Consider the following 11,810-nt stretch of genomic DNA (forward strand, 5'->3'; position numbering starts at 1 on the left):
CAGAGAGCGGACCCCTCTTACTTCAGGGCACACGGCCGGCTGAACCAGGACCCACCACACTCACTCCCCGGCCCCTGGCTCCCAGGAGGTGGCTCCTCCATGGCCGGGAAGGACCCCCACGGCTGCTCCCGCAGGCAGATGGACAGACGATGGCCCCCTCCCACGGCCTGCGGGCTGTGCGGCATCGCCACCTCCTCCCGAGCAGGCTGCCTTTAAGAAACCAGAAGATTGATTTCCTGGCAGGCTACGCCGAGGAGCCCGTCCAAATGGTTTGCATGTCTGCATTTTTTACTGCTCCGTTTAATATGTATGCAAATGCCGGCCGGCTGCGCCCGCCGCGCGGCTGCACAGTCACACGCGGCGCCCCATTAAAGCGGCCGTCCCGGGCGCGCGCCTCATTCGAGGCGACGGGCTCCGGGCCCTGATAGATGGGGTGCGGGGACGGAGACAAATGACGGCCTTTGTAATTTCTTTCTCTCTTTTGCCGGGGGAGGGGGAACTCGCAGAGGAGATTTAAATATATGCAAAATTGTTTGCGGGCTGGGGGTGGGGCGGAAACCTGAAAGGGGCGGGGGGAGAGGAGCCGGTGTGTTCCTGGTGGGAGTCGGGCTGGAGGCTGGAGGGGAGCGGGGCCCCCACAGTCACCTTCTGGCGGAGACAGCGGAGCGAGCCGCTCTGCTCCTGATAAGCAGGCCCGGTCCTCTGGGAAGCGTGGGCTTCAGCCGCAGAGAAAAGGAAAATGCTGGTTATTTTCGGCCCCGTTACACGCGGGAAGCCGGGGATGGTGGTTTTTCCCCCATCGCACCACCGCTTTCTTTTCTTGGGCTTCCAGGGCTTATAACTCAATTGGTTTGGTGTCATTTAAGTTTCACATTAGCCCACGAAGTGGGTCCCGGGTTCACACCCATTGTGCAGATGGGGAAACTGAGGTTTGCGGGAGTGAAGTCCCTTGGGGAGGATTGCGGAGAGAGTGGGTAGGGATTGGGTCTCTCCAGAGCCTTGTCTTTGACCCCCGCGGCCCTCTGCTCTCTCTCTGGCTCTCAGCGGTGGGGTGTCCGCGTGCCTGCCTGTTCCCCAAATCTGCCCGGACTTGCCCCATACCACGAGCCAGCCCCCTTCTCCTGCCTGCCCCCACGCGCGCCAGGTGACACAGGCCCACAGCCCAGCGAGCTGGGGGACTGAGCCTCACATTTTCCAAATATTGCTTAAGCCTAAAATCCGAGGTGCTGGTTTTAAAGGAATCTTTCCTAATCTGTCAGGATTTTAGGCCACATGGCAGCTGGGGGCAGAAACATTTCTGAGAGGAGGCTGCAGCCTCAAGAGAGACCCACCGTGGAGCAGACCACTCAGACCCACTGGAGACCCAGAGTTACACACTGCTGTGTCCGTGTGTGCTTGAGTGTGTCGTGTCATTGTGAGTGTGCTGGTTTGTGTGCACCAGTGGGAGTAGGGGAGTGTATATTAGTGCGTGTGTGAGTTTCAGTGTGTATGTGTTAGTGTGTTACAGGAAAGGGGTCCTGATCCAGACCCCAAGAGAGGGTTCTTGGATCTCGCGCAAGAAAGAATTCAGGATGAGTCCACAGTGAAAAGCAAAAGCAAGTTTATTAAGAAAGTACAAGGGATTGGGCACGGTGGCTCACGCCTGTAATCCCAGCCCTCTAGGAGGCCGAGGAGGGGAGATCATCTGAGGTCAGGAGTTTGAGACCAGCCTGGCCAACATATAGTGAAACCCTGTCTCTACTAAAAATACAAAAAAAAAAAAAAAAAAAAAAAAAAATTAGCTGGGTGTAGTGGCACGTTTGTAGTCTCAGCTACTTGGGAAGCTGAGGCAGGAGAATCGCTTGAACCTGGGAGGCGGAGGTTGCAATAAGGTGAGATCGCGCCACTCCAGCCTTGGCAGAGCAAGACTCCGTCTCAAAAAAAAAAAAAAAAAAAAAAAAAAAGGGTAGTGGTAAAAAGACAGCTACTCCGTAGACAGAGTAGGACGTTCCCGAAAGTAAGAGGAGGAATGAGGAACGCATCCACCCTAGGTACAATGCTTGTATATATGGGGAGATTTGCTCTGCTACAAGGGTTTGTGATAAAGGATTAATTTTCTTAGTTACTATATTTTACAAGAATCGATATTATTATCTTTCAAGCAAAATTAGGAATGCCTTCGTTCTCCAGATATGGGGATATCTGGACACTCTCCCAAGTCCAGGTCTGTTGTAGTGAACATTATTGATTTGTTCCCTTAACCATAAACATCTAGGGGCTCGGAATACCTACCTTTCTGGTAATGCAGCCCAGCGGGTCCCAGCCTCGTTTTCCAGCCCTCACTCAAAATGGAGTCACTCTGGTTCGAACGCCTCTGACAAGGGTGTACCTACGTGTCAGGGTGAGTATGGGGCTGTATGTACACACGTGTCAGTGTGTACACATTTCAGTGCTCATGTATGAATGTGTGTTGTCCTTGGCTGGCAGGAGGCTGGAATGTGAATTTCCCTGAGGGTTTCCACTGCCCTGTGGTTCAGGCTGGGGCCCTCCCCGCTCTCCCCTGGCCCCAGAGCTGCCCCACTAGGCAGGGAAAGCCTCTGGAATGAGGGAACAGGATACGGCTCCATGAGGACCCCACAAGCCAGAGGCACCCCTGAGCTTTGCATAGATGGGAAGGACTTGGATTGCGGGGCCCGGGCTGGAGCCTGGGAATCCTGAGCCGGAAGTGAGGGGCGCACACAGCCGTCTAGAGAAGCCCTCTGCGTGTGCGTGTGTGTGTCCCTCCAGATCTGTGCATGTTGAGTCACTTGGAAGTGGCTCTTCTCATGTAAATGTCTTCAGGACGAAGGGAGGTCCTTCTGGTGTCTGGACTTGAGCTTCTCCGGGGGCAGAACCTGGGCTGTGGGGGCTGCTATTTGGGAATCGCCCTCCTTGCCGCCCCCTGGGCCAGTGCCCTGAGGACACTGGAGGGGTGCTTGAGCCCTAGTGGGGGGTAGGGTGTGTGTGTGTGAGACAGCGCCAGAGAGAGAGTGTCTGTGAGCAGGGGTGTATGTAAATGTGTGTGAGGATGTGTATATGTGCATTGGTGTGTGTGAGTTGTGTATGTGTGAAGTTGTGTTGGGGGTGAGGGTGTGAGTTGGTGTGAGGGTGTGTGAGTTGGTGTGAGGGTGTGTGAGCAGGTGTGTGTGAGTTGTGAGGTTGCGTTGGGAGTGAGGGTGTGTGCGTGTGAGTTGGTGTGTGGGTGTGTGTGCATGTGAGTTGGTATGTGAGTTGTGTATGTGTGAGGTTGTGTTGGGTGGGGGTGAGGGTGTGTGCATGGGTCTGTGAGTTGTGTATGAGGGAGGATGTGTGCAGGGGAGTTGGTGTTTGTGTGTGTGAGGATGTGTGAAAGTGTGTGGATGTGAGTTGGTGTGTGTGCGTTGTATATGTGTAAGGTTGTGTTGGGGTGAGGGTGTGTGAGTTGGTGTGTGAGTTGTGTATGTGTAAGGGTGTGAGTGTGAGTTGGTGTGTATTTGAGTTAGTGTGTGTTGGTGTGCATGTGAGTTGGTGTGTGTGAGTTGGTGTGTGTTAGTGTGAGTTGTATATGTGTGAGTTGGTGTGTGTTGTGTGAGTTACTTGTGTATGTGAGTTGGTATGTTAGTGTGAGTTGTGTATGTGTGAGTTGGTGTGTGAGTTGGTGTGTATGTGAGTCAGTGTGTGAGTTGTGTATGTGAGTTGGTGTGTATGAGTTGATGTGTGAGTTGTGTATGTGTGAGTTGGTGTGTATGTGAGTTAGTGTGAGTTTTGTATGTGTGAATTGGTGTGTGAGTTGGTGTGTATGTGAGTTGGTGTGTGACTTGTGTATGTGTGTGTATTGGTGTATATGTGAGTTGGCATGTGAGTTGGTGTGTGTTGTGTATGTGTGAGTTGTGTATGTGTGAGTTGGTGTGCATGTGAGTTGTGTGTGTGTGAGGGAGGGTGTGTTTGTGGACAGGTGTGTGTGTGTGTGCCTGGATGTGCCAGGCAGGTTGGGAGGGGCGCATGAACTGAGGCTCTGCGACAGGCATTTCTGAGCTCCCCTGGCAGATCTGGCTTAGGAGGAGCTGCAGGGACCAGCGCTGAGGGCCTTTCTGGCTGCCCTGGTCCAGGCCTTGGTGTCTTCCTGGCCTCATCTCTCTCTGGTCTCTGCAGTCCCCTGGGCTCTCCAGTCCCACAGGGGGCTCTCCCTTGGAAGCCCGCAGGGAATGTCACCACTTGTCTCTGCCCACCGAAGCCTCCACAGGGAACGGCAGACAGGTTGGCCCCTCAGGCCAGCACCTCCCAGAATTCACGTCCCCACAGTGGCCCTGGGGTCCCCTTTGGCCTCACGCCCGCTCCTCTTCCTCTCTTTCACGATTTGCTGGGTGCTGGGCCCCAGAAGCCAGCCCTCCTGACGTGTGGTGGCCGTCCTCACCGCTCCCTCCTTCCCTGCAGCATTCCCCAGCCCCTGGCCCACCCACCTCCCAACCGCTTCCTGACCCAGGCTCCCGGGCCTTCCCCTCGCGGCCACCTAGCTGTGTGCTTTGTTTGGCTGCTGTCACCCCCAGGAAGGTGATCCCTGTGAGAACCCAAATAGCAGGTGCTCATCTGGGACCCCCGCCTCCAGGCCCAGGGGAGGTTTCCTGGTCCTCACTGTGGCCAGGGCATGGCTCCTTCACCCCGGGGCTCACCCTCGGTGTCCATGAAGTCCAGCCGACGGTGACCCTAAGTCCTCCCTCGACTCGCCTGTGTTTGGGGATAGCCCGTCCTTCCTGCAGGCCTTTGTCTCGGTGTCACCCTGCCTGAGCTGGCCCCAACCACAGTAACAACAGTGATGCTGATGGGTGACTGCTCCCCGGAGCCTGCTCACATGACCGTGTGGAGAAAGTTCTTTCCCTGAGGACCATCTGGAGTGGACGCGTGCACTACCCTTCTCTGAATACACCCTCCCCACGGGGCCCACTGGAGCATCCCGTAGAGCCAGCCCCTACCCAGAGACCCTGAGCCCAGAGAATGCAGTAGGTGGTGAGCCTGGGGACGAATGCAGAGCCCTAGGTCTCCTCTCCAAAAGTAAGTACGGGGTTTGTGTAAATTGCTTGGTCAGGAGGGCGGGACCTGGGTCTTCACTAGGCTTCCCCAAAACTGGGTCGAGCACATAGTAGGTGCTCACTAAATAACTGTTGAAATAGATAAGCAAGGAGGCCGGGCGAGGTGGCTCACGCCTGTAATCCCAGCACTCTGGGAGGCTGAGGCGGGCAGAGCACCTGAGGTCAGGAGTTCAGGACCAGCCTGGCCAACAGGTTTAGTGATGAAACCCTGTCTCTACTAAAAAAAACACACACACACAAAAATTAGCTGGGCGCAGTGGTGCACGCCTGTAACCCCAGCTGCTTGGGAGGCTGAGGCAGGAGAATCGCTTGAACCTGGGAGGCGGAGGTTGCGGTGAGCCAAGATCATGCCACTGCACTCCAGCTTGGGGGCAACAGAGCAAGACTTGTCTCAAAAAAAAAAATATATATATATATATATGTGTGTGTGTGTGTGTATATATATGTATGTACATGTGTGTGTATATACATATATATACACACACATATACATATATATGTATATATACACACACACACACATATATATGCAAGGGGATGGAAGGATGGACGCAGGCATGGGTTTGGGCCACACAGTCTTGCTGGGCCTCCTGCCCATGGCCCTCCTGGGGTCCACACCCTCGACCCCCAGCTGGCTGTGGTGCTGAGTGTCGCCAAGCTGGGTCAGGCCCTGACGCTGAGCAGGGTTCACTGTGGCTCTCCAACACCTTGTTGTTGGGGCTGAAACGCATCTGCACCTCCCCTTCAGTCCTCCGTCCCTCAGGGTGGGGGTTTATTCCCAAGCAAGGGGTCACCCAGAGAGCAGCCTGAAACCTCCCTTGAGTCCTGAGGAAGGGGCAGCCAGAGGCTGGGCTGGGAGGAGGTGCGGCAGGCGTTGGGAGCAGCTGCTCCAAGTGCAGTGACCATATTTTTCTGAGCTGAAAAATGAGGACACAGGATGTGTAGCTGAGGGCTTTCTCAGGTTGGTTCACTTAATGAAGGGAAAAAAACCTTCCAAAGGTATGAAAGTTAAAGCTTAGTTATGTGGGGAATAGCTTGGTTTTGTGCAAGGAACCTGAGTTTCCAAAATCAGGGTTTTTCTGGAAAGGAATAATTCCATTTGGCTAATATTTGGGCGGCACCTGGACCAACCTTGTCTTTAGCGGGAAGCAAAGCAGGCACGATCCTGGCCTCACAGAATGACGTAGGGAGACGGACAGTCTTCCAATAATTTCACGGTTCAGAGGCCTTTTAGGAGGTAACTGATGAAGTGGGGGAGCGGGATGGGGTGGGGGAAGCACATTCCAGGCAGGGAACAGCATATGCAAAGGCCCTGTGGCTGGAGGGAGAGCTTCGAGTTTGAGGGACAGGAGGGCAGCCCCAGAGACTGGAATGTGACAAGCGAGAGGGAGAGAAGGTTGGATATGTGGGCAGGGGTCAGTCTGGGCGGTGGCCAGCAGCCATGAGAGTGTGACGGGCTGTCTCTGGCAGGCAGTGGGAGCCATGGATGGTTGGACACAGGCATGACCTGGTCATCCTGGTGGATATTGATAGTGATGAGGAGAAGGATGATGCTGATAATCATAGGAGGCGCTGACTTACCTACGTGCCAAGCACCATTTCACAGATCGAAGTGAGGGCTGGGGAGGGGAAGTGACTTATCCAGGTCGCACCACTGGCGAATGGCAGAAATGGGACCCACACCGCATCTGTCTGGCCACACAGTCCGCACGCTCGTCCTGCATGTCCTGTACACACTGTACACAGAGCTGCCCTTTGTCTGGATGTGGAAGCCGAGGGACATGCAGACGACCCTGTCACCTGCCTCCCTGTGGTGCTGACTCCTCTCTGCTCCGAGTTCCAGGCTGGGTGGGGACTGCAGGTCACAGGGTTGGCCGGAGCTGGAAAAGCCCAGCTCAGTTCCTGCTGAGGCCCAGCAGGGGAAGTAGAGGTTGCAACATCGGCAGTGGCTGAGGTTCCGGAGAAGTTGGGCCCCCAGCCTGTTCACTGGGGCACAGGTCACGCTGCAGACTCAGCCCCACTAGCTTGTTTGGGGGTCGAGGACTCCCACAACATCCCCGGGAGGGGGATGGCACTGGGACCCTCATTTCCTCCTGTGGAAGCAGAACCAGGTGACTGCACTGCTGTAGACCCACCAGCGGCATTGAAAAAACCCTTATCAGGCCGGGCGAGGTGGCTCATGACTGTAATTCCAGCATTTTGGGAGGCCAAGGCAGGCAGATCACTTGAGGTCAGGAGTTCAAGACCAGCCTGGTCAACAAAGTGAAACCCCATCTCTACCCAAAATACAAAAACTAGTTAGGTGTGGTGGCGGGCACCTGTAATCCCACTACTCAGGAGGCTGAGGCAGGAGAATTGCTTGAACCCGGGAGGCAGAGGTTGCAGTGAACCAAGATTGTGTCACTGCACTCCAGCCTGGGCAACAGAATAAGACTCCATCTCAAAAAAAAACAAAAAACAAAAAACAAAAAAAGAAAAGAAAAAATAAAGAAAGAAAAGAAAAAAGAAAAAGCCCTTATCCCCTCCTTAATCATCAGGGACATGCAGATGAAGACCCGATGAGATGTCCCCTCCCACACATGAGGATGGCTACTATCAGGAACCAGAAAGAACAAGGGCTGGTGGGGAGGAGGTGGAGAAATTGGAACTCTCAAGCATTGCTGGTGGGAATGAAAATGGTGCAGCCGCTGTGGAAAACAGCATGGCAGTTCCTCAAAAAAATTAAAAATAGAATTACCATATGATCTAGCATTTCCACTTCTGGGTATGTACCCAAACGCGTTGAAAGCGAGGCCTCGAAGACATATTCACGCTCCCATCTTCACAGCAACATCACTCACAATAGCCAGAAGGTGGAAGCAACTCAAGTGTCCTTGAATGCGGGAATAAACAAAATTTGATACATACGTACAATGGAATATTATTTAGCCATAAAAAGGAAATTCTGACACACGCTATAACATGGATGAACCTTGAAGACATTACGCTAAGTAAAATAGCCTGTCACAAAAGGACAAATACAATAGGATTCCACTTATGTGAGGCTCTAAAGAAGTCACATTCGTAGAGACAGAGAGTGGAATGTGATGGCCAGAGAGAAGGAGGAGTTAGTATTTCACGGGTACAGAGTTTAAGTTTTACATGATGAAAAGAGTTCTGTGGGTGGATGGTGGTGACGGTTGCACAATAGCGTGAATGTACTTAACACTACTGAACTATACACTTAAAAATGGTTAAGATGGCACATTTTATGTGTATTTTAAAAAAATTTTATTCCCAGTTCTCTTATGTTATTGACAGTTGGCTTTCTTTTAAGTTTTTTTCTTTTTTCTTTTTTGAGACAGGGTTTCACTCTGTCACTCAGGCTGAAGTGTTGTGGAATGACCACAGCTCACTGCAGCCTTGAACTCCTGGGCTCAAGCGATCCTCCCATCTCAGCCTCTGGAGTGGCTACCACATCCAGCTAGTTTTTTACTTGTTTGTGGACACAGGGTCTCACTATGTTGCTCAGGCTGGTCTAGAACTCCTGGCCTCAAGCCGTCCTCCTGTCTGGGCCTCCCAAAGCGCTGGGATTACAGGCGTGAACCGACTCCCGGCCTTAGGTTAGTTGCTTTTGTAAGAAATAAAAATACCAGACGGTTATTGGCATTAGAGTAGTCAAGAATCTCAGATGCTAGTGTTCCTGGGCAGGTAACCTTGCCTCTCTGAGGCTGTTTCCTCATGGGGAAATGGGATCGTGATGGCACCTCCCTCCTGGAGCCACTGTGACGGTTCCATGACGCCTCCGAGGTGCTCTTCCCAGCGGCCAATGTGCAGTGAGCACCCAGCCGCCCCTATAGGACCGGCAGGTCTTCCTTGAGCCTTTGGGGTTAGGGATTTAAGCAGCATAGGCCTTAGTCAGAGGGGAAAAAGTCCCTTACCCCACCATCCACATGGGGAAACAGGGGCCTAGAAGAGTCAAAGGGCTTGCCAAGATCTCTCAGCATCTCCTGAACTGGAATGTGGTTTTCCAAGAGTCCCCTCAGGACCGGGCCAGGCTTCACCTGTGCCTGGGTGTGCAGCTGTATTGGTCAGCAGGGCTCGCTCTGCTGTGGTAACGAACCCCGCATCTGAGCGCCTTAACATGGTCAAGGTTTGTTTCACATCCAGCAAAGTCTGCTGTGTGTCCAGGCAATTCTTTTAATTTTTTGGAGACAGAGTCTCTCTCTGTTGCCCAGGCTGGAGTGCAGTGGCGCAATCTCAGCTTACTGCAGCCTCCGCCTCCTGGGTTCAAGCGATTCTCCTGCCTCAGCCTCCCGAGTAGCTGGGACTACAGGCGTGTGCCGTCACGCCCAGCTAATTGTATTTTTAGTACAGACGGGTTTCACCATGTTGGCCAGGCTGGTCTCGAACTGCTGACTTCAAGTCATCTGCCCACCTCGGCCTCCCAAAGTGCTGAGATTACAGGTGTGAGCCACCGCGCCCAGCCTCCAGGTGATTCTTCGGGGTAACTGCCCTCCTTATGAAGGGAGGCTTAAAAATCCAGGCTGCCTCCTGCTCGTGGCACCCCCATCTCCAGATCACTGAGTCACGGTAGAGCATCACATCACTTCCTCCCACGGCTCACTAGCCAGGGGGCCTCATGCAATCGCAGGGGTGGCGGGTCCTAAGAAAGAGAGGAAAACTGGCTATAGGTGAGCACCAGAAGTTTCTACTCACAGTCAGGGTGTGAATTGAGGTGCCCCTTTCAAAATACAAATGAAGGCTTCCTGTTCTTTTTCTGTCCTTGAAGAATCCCTGGGACGGGCCCTAGCAGGCAGGCTTTTTTTTTTTTTTTTTTTTTTTTTTTTTTTTGAGACAGAGTTTCGCTCTCTCGCCCAGGCTGGAGTGCAGTGGCACGATCTTGGCTCACTGCAACCTCCACCTCCCAGGTTCAAGCAATTCCCCTGCCTCAGCCTCCCAAGTAGCTGGTATTATAGATGTGCACCACCACCCCCAGCTAATTTTGTGTGTGTGTGTGTGTGTGTGTGTGTGTGTGTGTATATATATATATATATATATATATTTTTTTTTTTTTTTTTTTTTTTTTGTAGACACCGGGTTTTGCCATGTTGGCCAGGCTGGTCTTGAACTCCTGACCTCAAGTGACCCACCTGCCTCGGCCTCCCAAAGTACAGGGATTACAAGTGTGAGCCACCGCACCCAGCCTCAGGCAGGTATTTTTAACAACCGAATGCTCTTCCACTGTGCACTCTTCACATTCCTCATCAGTCCCCCGGATGGGTGTTTAAGGCATTTCCAAAGCTCTGTTATTAAAAACACGATGCAGTGAGTTTCTTCCCGCATTTCCCCTTGTTGCCGTGTGAATGCGTCCGTGGTATAAATTCCTAAAAATGGAATCTCTTGGTCAAAGGGTGGGTGCTTTTTGCAACCTGATGGCTTTCCAGGAGGCAGGTGCTGCCTCCCGGACACAAGAAGCTTTTAAGAAGAGCTGCTGATGGAACCCAAGCTGGTGTCCCAGGGACCGGGGAGAGTTCTCCCTCCCAGGGGATTTTCAGATGGGACACTGGGGAGAAGCTGCCCTGCCCATCTGAACTCTATGATCCCAGTACTAATACTGGTAGCTGTGCCATCCCCAGTACAGAGACAGCACTGTGCTCTAGGGAGGGTGAGTCATTGGCCCCCGGCTGCCCAGCAAGCGGCACGTGACCCCCAGTTCCCAGCCAGGCCTGAGTCCTTTTGGGTTCCGAGATCCCAGCCCCCTGCTGTGATCCTCAGGGATCCCTTCTTGACTGGCAGCTCCCAGAGGCATTTGTGTTTCCCCAGAGCTTGCTCTCCGCAAGTTTCTGAAACTCATCGCTGCTTCTGGAGACTCCACCGGGTCTAGCTCTTGGCTGCTCTGGTTGCGCAACCACCCGTCTGCACGTTTTTCTTTTGTGCTTTTCATATCTGCCTCATCTTTCTGCAAGAGCATCTTGGTATTTATACAATTTTTGTCTTGATTTTAAAATTTTTGGCCAGGCATGGTGGCCCATGCCTGTAATCCCAACACTTTGGGAGGCCGAGGAGGGTGGATCACGAGGTCAGGAGTTCAAGACCAGCCTGGCCAAGATGGTGAAACCCTGTCTCTACTGAAAATACAAAAATTAGCCTGGCGTGGTAGCGGGCGCCTGTAATCCCAGCTACTCAGGAGGCTGAGGCAGAGAATTGCTTGAATCCGGGAGGCGGAGGTTGCAGTGAGCTGAGATTGCGCCACTGCGCTCCAGCCTGGGCAACGGAGTGAGACTCTGGCTCAAAAAAAAAAAAAAAAAATTCTTTCTTGGTTGGGCAATGTCACTATTGTTTCTGAAAAAACAATACACCCTTATTGTACCATAAATTGATGAGTTCAAGCAACACTGGAAACTACAAGAAAGAAGGTAAAAGTCACCGACACACCTCACCCGGAGATGACTCTGGTTAATGTCTAGGTGGACGTCCTTCTGCAGAGTGTACACATTTCGCCCCATCCCCTCTAATGACAATGAAAACCTCTCGTTTCTTGCTGAAGGTGGGGTGTATAAGTCACTGGAGTGGATCTGAGGGCCTGAAAATCTCCATCCCCTCCCCTCCCAGGGCGTAAACAAACAGCCCCCCAGCACCCCTCCCACATTACCAGGTTGGAAGCCACCGCTCCAGCTCCAAGGAGCAGGGCTTGGTGCCCGCTAAGCAGGTGCTAATGATTCCCCCACTCCCAAAGAAAGTTCC

General features: G+C 52.9%; 1 long non-coding RNA gene across 1 annotated transcript; it reads left to right on the top strand.

The window, feature by feature from the left end:
* The first annotated feature begins 397 nt into the window (after positions 1-397).
* Positions 398-10,408, top strand: LOC101176437. Its single transcript, XR_178678.3, has 4 exons — positions 398-463; positions 2,255-2,380; positions 4,739-5,046; positions 10,157-10,408. It is a non-coding gene; the product is annotated as an uncharacterized LOC101176437 (long non-coding RNA).
* Positions 10,409-11,810: the final 1,402 nt, after the last annotated feature.

Source organism: Nomascus leucogenys, chromosome 8 (assembly GCF_006542625.1).
Source record: "Nomascus leucogenys isolate Asia chromosome 8, Asia_NLE_v1, whole genome shotgun sequence".
In the NCBI taxonomy this organism is placed as follows: Eukaryota; Metazoa; Chordata; class Mammalia; order Primates; family Hylobatidae; genus Nomascus; species Nomascus leucogenys.